Below are 16826 nucleotides of genomic sequence, written 5' to 3' on the forward strand. Positions count from 1 at the left end.
CTAAGATGCTAATGTCTGGCTATGAAACTTTAAATACCCTGACTGGTTCAGTAATTTAACAAGGCAACAGTTAACATGTCGTCCCCCACAATTATGCACCCCCCTTGCCTTGGGCCAACTGAGATAACGCGTGACTAGCAAATTTCAGTTAATTACTGTAGCTCCTGCCTTGGGCCAATCAATGTAATTTTGTAAATGCTGGATCTCTATGGCAAGACGCATTTGTACCCAAGTTTTGTCAAAATCTGTCCAGTGCTGTCTGAGATATTGCGTGTGACTAACATACAAACTAATGGACGAACAGAGACAGATCCACAGTCTCTTCCCCGATTTCACCGTGGGGGACAATAATTACCTCTCAGGAGACACTCCTGTGTATGGCACAGTCCATTTGTCTTCCAAGGTTTGCAATTGGAAAATACAGTCATTTCGAAAGCTGTTAAAAGGCATTATAGGACTTGGTTTGTTCTTGTGTGCCTATTCACCCAAGAGTGTGTGCGCATTTGTGTTTGCCGGAGCCTCAGTGTTTTTTGTGCTGATTATAAGAATTGGTCCCGCTAATGACATACAAATTAAAGATCCTTTGTATTTCAGCTTGGCTAATGTATTGATATTTGGTGAAGGTCATGAACCAGTGAGAAGAGAAGAAGACAATTTATGTTAAGGGGAGAGAAAATGAACCGAAGGCCTCCCTCCCCTTTCCTCCTCCTAGGAGTTCTGGCCCACATAGACTATGGTTAGAGTATTTACTGGCCCATAACCCCCTGGTAATGTCCAGTAGGATGTCTGCCGTGCCTCTGTGTCTGGTGTCTTCATACAGAAAGACTGTGTTAGGCTTTTCTCTCTGTCTCTTTTTATGACTGCACTGGGTTTTTCTTTTATCTCTATTGGGACGAATGGCCTGAGGTTTCCACTTCTAATTACAGATGAGAGAAGCAGAGCTAAAGCACCTGCCCTTACCTCTCAGAACGTTATTCATTTCTCTTTCTAAGCCATTGTTAGGAAATAATGTGGAGAGGACAGTGCAGGGATGTTTTCAGCATATTGATTACGTCATGCTTCTGAAGTTGTCAGCAGGTGTTGTTCCTCTCCAATCATCATGCCCTCAAAGCCTTTCTCACCTGATTCAGCTCTCTTGTTGGTTGATCAGCCCTTTACTTCCTGTATTCTATTTCCCTGTTTTGAGGGCTGCATAAAAACAACAATTGCTTCACTTGACATGTTCACAACATCGATAGCTTCCCATGGACAGGCTCTGTGTCAGAAACCTGCAAATATACCCTGACTATTGAAGGGGACATTTGAGTTGGCCACCGTGGTTATGTTCTCTTCAGCTTTGTCACATATGTCACATAATCTCCCTTCAGTCTGTCTCTCTGCGATGGCATGAAAAACTCTGACCTAACTCATGCTAGACTTACAAATCCTGTGAGCCCACATTAATCTAACCTTTGATCCTTACACTTTGACGTTATATATATTTCGTAGACATCGATACATGACAAACTAACAGCCGTGCTATAACGAAAGCACCTCCTACTAAAGCAATCAGGGTTGTTTGTCTTGTTCAGAATATTTTCCCCATCAAATTATCTTTGGTTCTGACTAACATTTTTCCTCAGAGGAATCTCATTAGGATAACGTTTAACCCCCTAGAGTTGATGTCCGCACCCCCGCGGGAATCTAATTAGCATAATAAAAACAATCCCCATAGAAATCTGTCAGTTTAAGCTAGAGATATCTGTTTATTTGCGTTGGGAAAAAAATAACAAATGTTTCTGATCTTTCTTATGTCTCTCAGATATAGGACAGACACATCAGAACAAACTTCCTTTAGATTTTTGGGGGGACTATCTGTAGGTCCATGTTGTGAATCGGTTATTCAATGTGTTTGTATGGGCTAATAGCAGTAAGGCCCAAAAACATTTTCACCCCCCCAAAAAGTATATATTTTGGGGATAATTCAAAGGGTCTTAAAATTCTAACTCAAATAGCAAAATGATCCTTGGTATGACCTTCTTAAAACAATTCCATACAATCCCCCCCGGCTCAGACAGGGCTTAGACGTTTATGTGTTAATGCAGTTAAATCCACAGGAGAGACACATCATGTGACCAGTGAAAGGAGAATAAGATGAAGAGGCAGTCCGATCCATGTCAGCACTGAGGGGATATGTGTGGTTGTTAAAGGGCAACTCCTGACACTTTTCAACCTCATATTCATTATCTCCAGCACCATACCGTGTCTACATACACTATATATACAAACGTATGTGGACCCCTTCAAATTACAACCATGCCCGTTGCTGACAGGTGTTTGAAATTGAGCTTACAGCCATGCAATCTCCAAAGACAAACATTGGCAGTAGAATGGCCTTACTGAAGAGTTCAGTGACTTTCAATGTCATACTGTAGGATGCCACCTTTCCAACAAATCAGCTTGTCAAATGTATGTCCTGCTAGAGCTACCCTGGTCAATTGTAAGTGCTGTAATTGTGAAGTGGAAACATCTAGGAGTAACAACTGCTCAGCCGCGAAGTGGTAGGCGACACAAGCTCACAGAATGGGACCGCTGAGTGCTGAAACAGGTAGCGTGTATAAATCGTCTGTCCTCGGTTGCAACACTCACTACCAAGTTCCAAACTGCATCTGGATGCAACGTCAGCACAATAACTGTTTGTCGGGAGCTTCATGAAATGGGTTTCCATGGCCGAGCAGCCACACACAAGCCTATGATCCCCATGCGCATTGTCAAGCGTCGGCTGAATTGGTGTAAATCTCACCGCTATTGGACTCTGGAGCAATGGAACGTTTTCTCTTTAGTGATGAATCACGCTTCACCATCTGGCAGTCCGACGGATGAATCTGGGTTTGTCAGATGCCAGGAAAACGCTACCTGTCCCAATGCATAGTGCCAGCTGCAAAGTTAGATGGAGAAGGAATAATGATCTGGATCTGTTTTCATGGTTCAGGCTTGGGCCCTTAGTTCCAGTGAAGGGAAATCTTAATGCTATGACATTCTAAATGATTCTGTGCTTCCAACTTTGCGGGAAAGGCCCTTTCCTGTTTCAGCAAGACAATGCCCCCGTGCAAAAAGCGAGGTCCATACAGAAATGGTTTGTCGAGACTTGTGTCAAAGATCTTGACTGGCCTGCACAGAGCCCTGACCTCAACCCCATCGAACACCTTTGTGGTGTATTGGAACACCGACTGTGAGCCAGGCCTAATCGCCCAACATCAGTGCACAACCCTACTAATGCTCTAGTGGCTGAATGGAAGCAAGTCCCCGCAGCAATGTTCCAACATCTAGTGGAAAGCCTTTCCAGAAGAGTGGAGACTGTTAAGCAGTAATGGGGGGACCAACTCCATATTAATGTCCATGATTTTGGAATGAGATGTTTGACAAGCAGGTGTCCAAATACTTTTGGCTAATGTAGTGCATGTGAAAACGTGTTTCTATGATCTGTGGTCAAAAAGATAAGAAGAAAAGTCCTAAAAAATGCTTCTCTGTGACATCAAAGGGTAGTTTCTAGCCAGAGGGAGGTATTTTTCTGCTCCCCTCGTCACCTCGAATCTCATAGTGTTTAAAAATCACAGTTTTTTAAATGTTTAAACATTTAAACTTTTTTCTACAAAAAGTCGAAAACCGCCGTTTTCACATATGTAGACACTTGTATTCTGCTGGAGATAATGAAAATGAGTTTAAAAAGTGGTGCAATTGCCCTTTAACCATTTCCTTGCCTGCAGCTACCAGAGCGACACAATAATAGCCTGCCAAGAATAGTAAAGGATGGCTATTAGAGAACTGGCTGCAACTTCATTAATATTTAATTGCATGTCGAACGCTCTGCTCCACACTGTGTGTGCATATGATTTCTTCACGCTGTAAGGGCTGCCAGGTGGGTGAAGTCAACCACTAGGGAGAGCAGACCACCACTGCCAACAGCCCAGCAGCTCTGAGGAGTCCAGAAGGTTTAGTCCTGCTGCTTCACATGTACATTCTCTCTTGGCCACATGCTCCAGCGTTTGCCCCAAGGCTATTTCCCATGATGCACTACTACTGACCACAATCCCTTGGGGCTCAGTGTCTTGAACTTCTCTTTACCTAAAATGACCCCTACTTATTTTGCTCTTTCTTTGATCTCCCTCTGACTAACGCACGGACACACACACAGCCACACACGCACACACAAACCCGACCTGTTGTAGGGTCTCTTTTGATCTTAAGCTGGATTGATTAGCCTCCAGCCACTTTCAGATCAGCCCAAACCCAGTGAATGAAAAAAATTACCTGCAACACTGAGCAAGTTAGACAGTCATTTGCTTCTGGAGCCAGGCTGAGCCTAGCAGCGAAGCAGCAAATCCACATTTGCTCACCCACAACACAAGTCATCCCTTCTTACCCCTCTCTCTCTCTTTTTTGTTCTCCCTCTTCCCCGGGAGGAAAGATAAACACCCACACTAACACTGCGCATGCCTCTCCCAAGCCCATTCAAGCCCAGTCTCAGAGGGAATTGGGGATAAGGCCGTCAATCCCTTCTAATGGGTCACATCTGCACTCAGGAAGACATGGGAGGCCTTGGGAGCTAAAGAGAACTTTCACAACGTTATTCATTTAATTAAGGATTGGCGAAGACAGTCTTGGTTTCTTGGTGACGACAAATCTCCAGCCAAACACCCAAGCAGCTAGATCATAGCACCCAAGCAGCTAGACTCTTAGACGTCGTGCCAGAGAGGAGAGTCGATGTTGATACTAGGTCAAAGCCTCTTAACTTGTAGTTGGAATTGATACCCAATAATGGATTATGGCACACCAGCCATGGACTTAAATGTCGGCAACTGAAAGCTAATAACAGATAGCAATCCCAGTTTTGAAAATTCTAATCCATAGTTAAAAAATAGTAGTAATAGTAGTATCTCAGTAGTCCAGAAGAACATGTGTTTTGAGAACTGAGAATGTAGTATTACTTAGCCCAAAGTCAGCTGCACAAATGAATTAATTCCCTGTACAGCCAACAGTTCAGCACCACCCTCAATGGACAGCTCCATTAGAGCCTTAGAGAGATTCAGCACTAGGGCCTTTGGACTGCTCCGTCTGCCTCCCTGCTGATTCAGCACTGTCATCCGTGGACAGCGGACAGGCTTGTGTGTTCCTGTTACCGACTACATTGGACAGCTCCCTGTGGCTGTCCTCTCACATTCAGCATCACTATATTCTCTGTAAGGACACCAACACTAACCTTAGCCAATATACAAACACACAACAAAACAAGCTCAAAACTAGCTAACACAAAAAACATTTGAGACACATACACACAGTATTAAGTATTAAGTATTAGTATTAAGGCAAACAAAAATCACTCACACAAACACACAATGCTGTACGCTGTATACCCACTTTTATTTCAATGGGCATTGCATATACTCACTACATAATACCAACTGATGCGTATCAAAGTAGTGTAGTGGAGGTCTACGGCATAGCAATGAATAAGGCTGATTGAACAGATCATAATGTTTAGCTAAAAATGTTGATAAACGATTATTTATTCACATTTTAAACACCGCAATGTGCACAAGGAGGTAGGCCCTATGTGGGAATGTTTCAAAAATGTGCACCACACCGGTTTCATGGACAGGGATGGAATAAATCCATTAGAAATGTACAGGGGAGAGATCTAAAGATGCAACAACCATCATGGTTTGCTAATATGACTGGGATAATGTCTTTGGCTGATAGACAATGAAATAAAGTTGATTTGAAAACCAATAGAACAGTCAGGAGCGCATGTATGAGGCAGTGTTTATAAAATATTTCCCTCAACATTTCACACAGTCTTTAGACTGGGCTAGGGGCCACCAAACACATAAGACCTGCAAGCAGCATCATCCCTTAAGAGCACACTCAATGAGAGAAAAAAGATAGCGAAGAGTGGGGAGAGGGGAAGAACAAACACATAAAGAGACAAACAACAGCCTTTCCAACACCATGAGAGAGCTGTGAGTTTACAGCAAGGCAGGTTATGCAAACACGCCTCCAGAAACAACAGCCACCGTGTGTGCGGTGGAAGAGATTTGGTGGCGAGCTTTCAGACTAATTTAACATGAGACGCTGAGCCTGTATCATTATGTAGAGGCAACAACAAAAAGAGAGAGAAAATGAGAGATAGAAAGGGATAGAGGAGGCAGAGAGGGAAGGAGAGAGGATAGAGAACAGCAGAAGGATATATTTCCACAGGGAGTGAGGGAGAGTGAGAGATAGAGAGATAGAGCAACTCATAGATCAAGGATTTGACCTTGAGAACATGGCAAATGGAGTAGAGAGCACCGGAGATGAGACGGGAAGCTATTTAATCTGCAATTGAAACAAGGGCTTCTTACCCTCTTGGCATCATCTACCACAGCTGAGCACTCAGAGGAACTCCACCAAGCACAGAGACCTCTTTCTCTCTTACTTACTATCTAAAAATATAAATGCAACATGCAACAATTTCAAACATTTTACTGAGTTAAATCAGTCAATGTAAAAACATTCCTCAGGCCCTAATCTATGGATTTCATATGACTGAGAATACGCATCTGTTGTCCCACTCCTCATCAATGGCTGTGGGAAGTTGCTGGATGTTGGCGGGAACTGAAACACACTGTTGTGCACGTCCGTCCAGAGCATCCCAAACATGCTCAATGGGTGACATGTCTGTTGAGTATGCAGGCCAAGGAAGAACTGGTACATGAGGCAGTGCATTAGTATACTGAAACAGTAGATGATGGCAGTGGAGGAATGGCATGACAATGGGCCTCAGGATCTCGTGACTGTCTCTGTGCATTCAATAAAATGCAATTGTGTTTGTTGTCCGTAACTTATGCCTTTCCATACTATAACCCCACTGCCACTATTGGGCACTCTGTTTACAACATTGACATCAGCAAACCGCTCGCCCACATGACACCATACACACTGTCTGCCATCTACCCGGTACAGATGAAACCAGGATTCACTTCTCCAGCATGCCAGTGGCCATCAAAGGTTAGCATTTGCCCACTGAAGTTGATTTCGACTCCAAACTGCAGTCAGGTCAAGACCCTGGTAACGATGATAAGCATGCAGATGAGCTTCCCTGAAGCGGTTTCTGACAGTTTGTGCTGAAATTCCTTGGTTGTGCAAACAAACAGTTTCATCGGCTGTCCAGGTGTCATGACTCAGACGATCCTGTAGGCGAAAAATCCAGATGTGGAAGTCCTGGGCTGGCGTGGTTACATGTGGTCTACGCTTGTAAGGCAGGTTGGACGTACTGATAAATTCTCTAAAATGACGTTTCAGGCGAAGCATTGTAAAGGAATTATTATTCAATTCTCTGCCAACAGCTCTGGTGGACATTCCTGCTGTCAGCATGCCAGTCGCACGCTCCCTTAAAACATCTGTGGCATTTTGTTTCCCCAGCACAAGAAGCACCTGTGTAATGATATGTCACATTTGCCAGGTGCATTGATTATCTTCACAAAGGATAAATGCTCACTAACAGGGATGTAAACAATGTGTGCACAAAATTTGAGAGAAATAAGATTTTTGTCCGTATAGAAAATTTGTGGCATCTTAAATTTCAGCTCTTATTTCCTGTACTCTCTCTATCTCGCAAAGCCTTTTAACAGCTTCCAATCTTAATTGGTAGAGCAGCAGTTGTTGACAGAGCAGGTGCCAATACAAAAGCAATATAGATTCGATTAGACCACTAGATTCTAATCATGTGTTCCAATCGTTGCATGCACACATCACAGTCAATAGATTCAAGATAATAATACCAGGAGAATTAAAATAAGGATTAGCTATCGACAGCACAGGTAAATGTGAAGTCAACCTCAAATCTAACAATCACATAATGTATGACGCAAGCTAGAGGGAGATATTATTCAATTTAGTTCATTATGGCAGCAAAATACACAGTATGAATTCAAACATGCATTAGAGCCTTTCTATCACACAATTATGACTACAATAGACCAATTTTGCATCAATAGCAGGTGGCCCAATGTCGAAGTCACACAGCACAGTATTGCTGTATCACCCCCTCTGAGAAAATGGATCAGTGGTAATTAGGGTTGAATGAATGAAATCGTTAACAGGCGATTAACCTTGCCACACATGCCGTATACTTGTGTGCTATATTTCTTCTGCACTGTGTGCTGTTTTCTACCTACGTTATATAGTAGGTCCCAGTTTCTTATTTCTTATTTCAGAGAGACAGACGATTGAAATAACTTTTTATTTGCCTGAAAGATTTTCAGCTGGGAGTTCATGAGTGAAGCAGAGGGAGTGAGGAGGGATCCCATCTCCTCAGTATCACCCTGTCCCCCACAACTCCTCTGCCTACGAGATGACATTTCACGTGCTGGCTACCACGCCACTCCACTATTCACACCATGTAGTCACGAGCTCTGAGCAATACTTCCACTCAATATAGTGTCAATCTGCAATTTTCTTGATCTGGTGGCCTGATTTGCGGTTGTAGCTCTAGTCGAGGAAGGACTTTGAAAGGTTTGCAAATGACATTTGGCCTGTAAAATCGTCGTTCTATTCTATGTTGCTGTTGCCTGTATTATGCCAAGTGTTCTCTCCCATCCATTTGGCAATGTTGCCATGATGCATAAACAAAGTTACAAATCAATAACAAAATCAACTAAATATAGGTTCTGAGCTCCTGTACCTAAAGACTTCATGGTTATACACGTACAGTTATAAATGCACATGAATAAATCGAAAAGGGGAGTTGCTGCTTTCCTGGACAGATATCAAGCTGAGCTGTAGTAAGGCTTTCTGTGAGCTCCCCAACCTGTTTCTCCTGCTGCCAATGTAGAAAACATACCCAGGCCCCCTTAACTTAACGCCTCCACAAATAGGACTACTCCAACACGCTTCTTAACACCAGGCTTGTATCTAGGGCTCACACTGTCCTTGGCAAGATGGCGTTGCCATAGTGCCGCATTGATATAAAATCCCCCATTGGCAAAAATGCATTTTCATTTACTTCAACTCGCCTAGAAATGCTGTTTTTATTCTATGCTCAGGCTGCACAACAGCAGTCTAAAGTGGCATAAAAAGGTCCAGCTAGCTAGACAGGCAGCTATGGTCATTTCCATGAGGACCCATGAGCACCAACACGTGAAGTTCATAGGAACATGTCAAATTGAGTGTCAAATAAAAGCTAAGAGTCTATATGTTTTAGAAATGAAGGTATACATATACATTTTCCATCTTAAAAATATTTTATAAGCAAAGGCTTTGATTTCTGGTCAAACAGACGGAAACAGCGTCTTAGAAAACATCTGCCAGAAAAAGTCTTAAAAGGAATTACAAATGAATCAATACACAATAATGTTGAAAGACCCCTGCCAACTAATATCAACACATATTTAGTTTCTGCCTTCTGTCAGTTTAGGAAACATTGCCTAGTGCCTTGAAATTCCGTTACCAAAAACCCACATTTCCTCAAGATATTTTCTAATTTCTCTCCCTCATGAGGAGGAGGGATAATGAAGGTTCCCAGAAGTAATAAGCAAAGGTAGACATGTCAGTTCGTTATAGTGTACTCTACTGTACTCTACTGAGCTCTACTAAGCTCTACTAAGCTCTACTCTACTTTACTGTACTCTACTGTACTCTACTGAGCGCTACTCTACGTTACTGTACTCTACTGTACTCTACTGAGCTCTACTCTACTTTACTGTACTCTACTTAGCTCTACTCTACTTTACCGTACTCTACTGTACTCTACTGAGCTCAACTACTTTACTGTACTCTACTGAGCTCTACTCTACTTTACTGTACTCTACTTAGCTCTACTCTACTTTACCGTACTCTACTGTACTCTACTGAGCTCAACTACTTTACTGTACTCTACTGAGCTCTTCTTAGCGCGATTCTACTTTACTGTACTCTATTGTACTCTACTGAGCTCTACTCAACTGGACTCTACTGTACTCTAATGAGCTCTACTGTACTGGACTCTACTGTACTGTACTGAGCTCTACTCTACTTTCTCTACTGTACTCTACTGAGCTTTACTGTACTCTACTGAGCTCTACTCTACTTTCTCTACTGTACTCTACTGAGCTTTACTTTACTGTACTCTACTGAGCTCGACTGTAATCTACTGAGCTCTACTCTACTTTACTGTACTCTACTTCACTCGACTGAACTATACACTACTCTACTTTATTGTACTCTTGTCAGCGCAGTGTGAATAGGTGGCAGGAGAGTCAAAATGGAGTGTAAATGGAGTATTTTAATAAATGTCCACGGAACATGCTCCATAACACTAAAAGTACATACATGAACAAACATGGGTACGAGGACACGTCGCGCACCAACACAACAAATAAACAACACTGACAATAAAAACAATCTCTGACAAAGATATGAGGGGAAACAGAGGGTTAAATACACAACAGGTAATGAATGGGATTGAAAACAGGTGTGTGGGAAGACAAGACAAAACCAATGGAAAATGAAAAATGGATCAATGATGGCTAGAAGACCGGTGACGTTCGGCAGAAGTCGTGACAACTCTACTGTACTCTAATGTACTCTACTGAGCTCTACTGTGCTGTACTTTGACGACCAAACTGGTGAAACATAGACGTTAACTCAATTCTGTTGACAAATTGGTAACATATTTTCTGTAAAATCGGTAACAAGATTTCTGCAATTTCTACAATGGGAAATTATAGTAGTCACAAACCACAGTTGGGTTCACAAGTTTTGACAACACAGCACAGTAAAGTACAGTAAAGCAAAATAGAGTGTAGTTCAGTACAGCCCAGCACAAGACAGCACAATATAGCACATTAGAGTACAGTAAAGAAAGTAGAGTATAGTTGTACAGTAGAGCACAATAGAGTAGAGTTCAGTACAGTACACAGTAGAGCACACTAGAGTTGAGTACACTATAATGTACTGTACTGAACTATACTCTATTCGACTGCACTGAACTGAACTGAACTATGCTGTACTGTACTGAACTGTACTATACTGTACTCTACTGTTCTGGGCTGTGCTGTACTTTAATTCACTCTACTGATATCTACTGTGCTGTACTTTGATGACCAAACTTGTGAAACATAGACATGATTGGTTCAGATTTGTTCTGGTCCAGACCAACCAAATGTGGTCTTGTTTGGAGATTTAGCTCATTAAAATAATATCCAGTGTGTAGAATAATACCCAAAAATGCAAAGGAGGATATTTGTGTACCTATTCAGGATACATCACCATGATTATTATGCATTTCTGTGTAGTACAGATCAGGGACCCATGATGAAATTCCGTTACCGCAATTCCATTAGCAGGTGTAAATCCACTCACTTACTGCAGTTCAATAACCAAAAGCATTTTTTCCAAAGTCATTTTGTCATGTCATAGCTGACACCCCATTCTTACTGCAGATATCATCGAATGTTAATTCAGAGCAGATATTTAACAGAGTTTTTGGAAAACGTGGACACAAAACTAAGGGAGATCTTACCGGAATTCTGTTGCTAAACTTTGCATCTGCACAGCTCTTCCAGTAAATGTGTTTTTTCAAAATGTTCAGTGTAAATTGTTATAAGTAGTCCTTGTGCATAGAGTTGTGTGGTTTGTTAAACTTCGAAATCAATGGTTTTTGTTTGGCATACATTTTAAGTTAAATATCGGAGTCTCAGCGCACTTCTGCTACTGCGGAATTGCCTGTATACAGTACATATGAGTGTTTATGAAGGGTGTGAATCCCTAAACTTCAGACGAATATGCATCAGTCAATGGCCTAGAATGTGTTATTCCTGTTTTGGGATGAAACCGACCCAGACCTCCTAATTAAAATCTATTATACGTTAGTGGCTCTCTCACAACATCCTACCTCCATATGCACTGCAGGAGCCTAATATATTGTCGGTACGAATCAGATTTCATATGAGCCTCATGTCATGTACTGTAACATGTGCTGTATATAAGCTGACCATATCATGTCACAGTATTCAGCTCTGTGGTACCATGCCGCATATTTTAACATGAATGTTGTTAGTGCATGGCATGTATTCACACATTTTCCATATAAAACACTTAAGCATGCAATCGTTATCCAAGGGTGAAAACCACACACATCGCTACCCTGTTTCCACCCACTACCTATGGAGAACCATTTCTGGAGCGGAGCCATGAGTATGAACGAAACCTGTGTGTATGACTAATACCCTTTCATCCCCGACAACACGTTCAAAGAGCACATTTTAAAACCTCGACCGGAGATAGAGGGGATAAGAAGAAAACCTGCCTTTAGCTCTATACACCTCTCTGATTCTACATCTGAGAACGCCCAGTATGGTGAGGTAAGCAGAGTTCATTATCCCTATGGTAACTACAAGGCTATCTATAGTAAGATAAGCAGTGTTCAAACAAAAGGAAATGGTAGACCAAACCACTTGAATCACCACATACAAGATTACTTTGATGGCCCATTAAACACAATGCTCCCACATGTGTCCATTATTTTCAATGGGAAAATGACCTTCGCAATCCACATTTCATCTCACAACTCTTTTAACATTCACGTTCATGCCCACACTTACCTACAAGAAATAGAAGATGAAATCTGCTTGAAGGTGAAATAATTCAACACAAAGTGGAAATTAAACAATGTGTGGCACAGCTGCAAGGCACTTCCGGCAATTGATTAAATCATCTGGACATTCATGCAACATCACTAGCATGACACAACACATCATAATTGGGCGGTAAAATTAACCAGGCTTGTACAGTAGAGATTAGTTGATTCTAATCCCACACAATATGCAGATTAGATCTAAACTAGCCCAATCCTAGGGCAAGGAGGAGCGAGACATAGCCTACTGTTATTCAAATTCTAATGTATATGCACTCTCAAAATACTAGGCCTACATTTTCTATGAAACCAAACTAGTAACTTGTTGCTCCCGGATAAGCATGTTTCCTTTATACTGAGCCATCCCACTGGGCAAACCCAATCATTTTAACATGGAAATGTGTGTAATTTTTGGGTGAGATGGAGATCAATTCGATTTCAGCCTTTATTCTTCCACTCAAAAAGACAGCCAGAAGTTCGTTGAATTCCCACATTTTTATCACTATGCTTTCACCCACCTAAAAGCCCAAATTCCAATGGAAATACAAAGTCAGCTATTTTAAATTACGAAAAAGTATGAAAATGTATGTGCTCACTACTATAAATCGCTCTGGATAAGAGCGTGAGCTAAATGACAAAAATGTAAAAATGATACAACAACTGTCACAGTTTTCTGTAGGCAAAGGAGACCAAAATACGGCGTGGCTATTGCGATCCATGTTTAATGAAACAAAGTAAACACGAATCAAATACAAAAACAATAAACGTAACACGAAAACCGAAACAGCCTAATACTGGTGCAAAGTAACACAGAGACAGAACAAGGACAATCACCCACAAAACCCAACACCAAACAGGCTACCTAAATATGGTTCCCAATCAGAGACAATGACGAACACTTGCCTCTGATTGAGAACCATATCAGGCCAAACATAGAACTAGACAAACTAGACATGTAACATAGAATGCCCACTCAGCTCACACCCTGACCAACCAAAACATAAAAACATACAAAGCAAACTATGGTCAGGGTGTGACAACAACTTAATGTGTTTTCACTGTGCTTCATCTAATAGCACAGTCAAATGGCCAGGATTGTAGTTGAGATGACATTAAAAGTACATAGTTCAAGTCATAAATGCTGTTGGTAATTCTGCGCAGATATTTATATTGTGAAGATCTCCACAGACCTGCAACCTTTGCATGCTATCTTGAACTTTCTATGAACTTTCTATGATTACATAAGAAGACTTTTACTGTGACAGTAACCTCAACATGTGGCCATGGATGTGTTACTTGTTTCAAGGTTGAATAAAAACAGTTACATTAGTTTGTAAGATAACCTTAACTTTAGGTGATTTACTGTATTACAAAAGCCATATTGAATTGTGTTAGGTTGACAACACAAACAAATATCAACATTTAAAGGAGATGTAGCCAATGGTTGGATACTTTAAACACGTGAATCCTACCTAGAAATGATTAACTTATTGACTGAAATCAACCAAAGCTTGAAACCCTAGGCTTATATGTGTCTATGTTTAGTTGAATTGAAACCCTAGGCTTATATGTGTCTATGTTTTGTTGAATTGAAACCCTAGGCTTATATGTGTCTATGTTTAGTTTAATTGAAACCCTAGGCCTATATGTGTCTATGTTTAGTTGAATTGAAACCCTAGGAGTATATGTGTCTATGTTTAGTTGAATTGAAACCCTAGGCCTATATGTGTCTATGTTTAGTTTAATTGAAACCCTAGGAGTATATGTGTCTATGTTTAGCTGAATTGAAACCCTAGGCCTATATGTGTCTATGTTTAGTTTAATTGAAACCCTAGGAGTATATGTGTCTATGTTTAGTTTAATTGAAACCCTAGGAGTATATTTGTCTATGTTTAGCTGAATTGAAACCCTAGGCCTATATGTGTCTATGTTTAGCTGAATTGAAACCCTAGGCTTATATGTGTCTATGTTTAGTTGAATTCTGAGTTTAATTGAAACAACATCTGTTGATGACTTTGTAAATGCTATATAGACCTAAATAGTATTATTGATGATATATGATTGATAAAGTCTGGTTACATTTCATTTGCTCTGTTAAACATACCATTTGGAATGACTTAGGTTGCAACAGTGAATCTATTTAGTTATTAAACGATCTTGCAATAACCATTCTCATGATAGCATATTGGTAGTAGTCCGTGACAAATATTAAAGTTAAGCTTGGCTTGGTTAAAACCCTGGATGGGAGACCAAAGGGACATCTGTCGATAAATCAACTCTCCTGTAGGAGGTGGAGCCCAGCCTATAGTATATTCTTCTGATAGTGGATGTAACATTGAAGATCTGATGTTATTTCAAAAGGTACAAATTCAACATATTTTATAAAAGGTTTGTCTATGTTGAAAATTGGCTAGCAGATGACATAATTACACCCTCAAAACAACAGTTGATGACTTCTTGCAAATCCAATGTAATTTCCCACTGGGCACACACTGGTTGAATCAACGTTGTTTCCATGTCATTTCAATGAAATTACTTTGAACCAATGTGGAATAGACGTTGAATTGACATCTGTGCCCAGTGGGATAGCTCCTCGACATGCTTTTAGCACTAATAGCCATTTAGGCTTGCAGTATTCCATTTTTGGGGTATCTTGTTTCGAATCAACCATATTTGGCATCCCATTCCACTTAACCTCTAGCTAGCTTATCCCTGATTAGAACACTGACATGACAATGGCTGAGAGCTCTGCTCTGAAATTATATTGTGGGACCTGGTTCAGTATGGGATTTGGCTTTAGGTTTGGAGCACAGTGATAGGATTTGTTACATACACGGCTTGACATGCACGCATACCAGTAGAGAAAAACACTATCTATGCTATCAGATGTCACAAAAGCTACTGTATATTCAACATAGTGCAATAGCAAAGATTAATTTTGACATGAAAGCAAACCGTCCAAATCTGGACTTAATGTGAAGAGTGGCTGCTTCTAGTGAAAATCTACAAGTGATTTTCCACTGACAAGGGCTTTTCTGGGGATTTTCTGATCTCTGAATTAGTTATTGTGTAATCATAACATTTACCATCATTTGCACGCAACAAGTGATGTCCTGGATTTGTTATTGCAGATGTTGTGCAATATATATTAATTGTCATCTAATTTCATCCGATATCCCTCATTCTTAGTCTATTTTGGTCGATGTTTGACAAATTCTCAGTAAACTGCAGAGCCTCAGATTATATCAGTTTACTGATTTCAGCACGCTTCTCATAAACAATATTCAATTCTAAAGCGGAACACAGCAGGTGCATATTTTCTCGTTATTTATCTCAACCATTTCGGCTTACTGGTGAAGAAAAACTACAGTATGGATGTGTTAGAATGACAGAGAGAGAGTGGAGGTGGGGAGGAGGGAGAGAGAGAGCAAGAGAGAGAAGGAGGGAAGGAGAGAGAGAGACAAAGAGGATAACGGGGGAAGCAAGGAGAAAAGGGATCGCTAGATCAGGAGAAAATGGAAGGGAAAGCAGTAGGAACAGAAATCTGGAATAAAAATTTGCTGTAAATCGATCAATGTTTTTTTTAAGCCGCCGCGCCTAGGCTGTAATGGAGTGAACGTTGTGCGCATATCGATTACTTCTTCCTGCGTGCCAGCACGGCTATAACTCACACAGCAGGGGCCCACTGACAAGCACCAAACTATGGGACGCTGCAGCGGCAGCCACCGCAGAATCCGCCCCACCCACCCAAACACACACACATACACACACACACACAACACGCGGGCACACATAACACATACACAACAAAACACAACCAGGAGGGTATTAAGTGTATGACCCTTGGTCAGAATTCCATTAAGAAAAGCATTACCAGTGTAACAGAGGGGTCTTGTCCCATGCACAATGCCTATGGCAATAGCTCTAGCAATATATCACCCATGCCATGAACACACAGTAGGTATTAAGGCTGGAATGGTTGATGATGCTAGTTGGAGGTATCCTGAGAGGAGCCTATGGCTCCCATCAAGCCCTGACAATGCCAAACCAGAGGTGTTAGTGTGGGCATGGAGGCCTGCGTAATCACTGACTAAATCATCACCATCAGTCACATTTACCCAATATTTAAGTGCATTGGAGTTACAGGCCTACCCATCCATTATCACTGAGTTTTTTTTGTTGATGTGTGGGTACT

General features: G+C 41.2%; 1 protein-coding gene across 2 annotated transcripts in view; it reads right to left on the minus strand.

Moving 5' to 3' along the window:
* Positions 1-16826, minus strand: part of LOC112253118 (pro-neuregulin-3, membrane-bound isoform) — a 394019-nt gene that overhangs the window by 337692 nt on the left and 39501 nt on the right. The window lies entirely within an intron of this gene.

The sequence above is a fragment of the Oncorhynchus tshawytscha genome, linkage group LG06, assembly GCF_018296145.1.
Source record: "Oncorhynchus tshawytscha isolate Ot180627B linkage group LG06, Otsh_v2.0, whole genome shotgun sequence".
NCBI classification, from domain to species: Eukaryota; Metazoa; Chordata; class Actinopteri; order Salmoniformes; family Salmonidae; genus Oncorhynchus; species Oncorhynchus tshawytscha.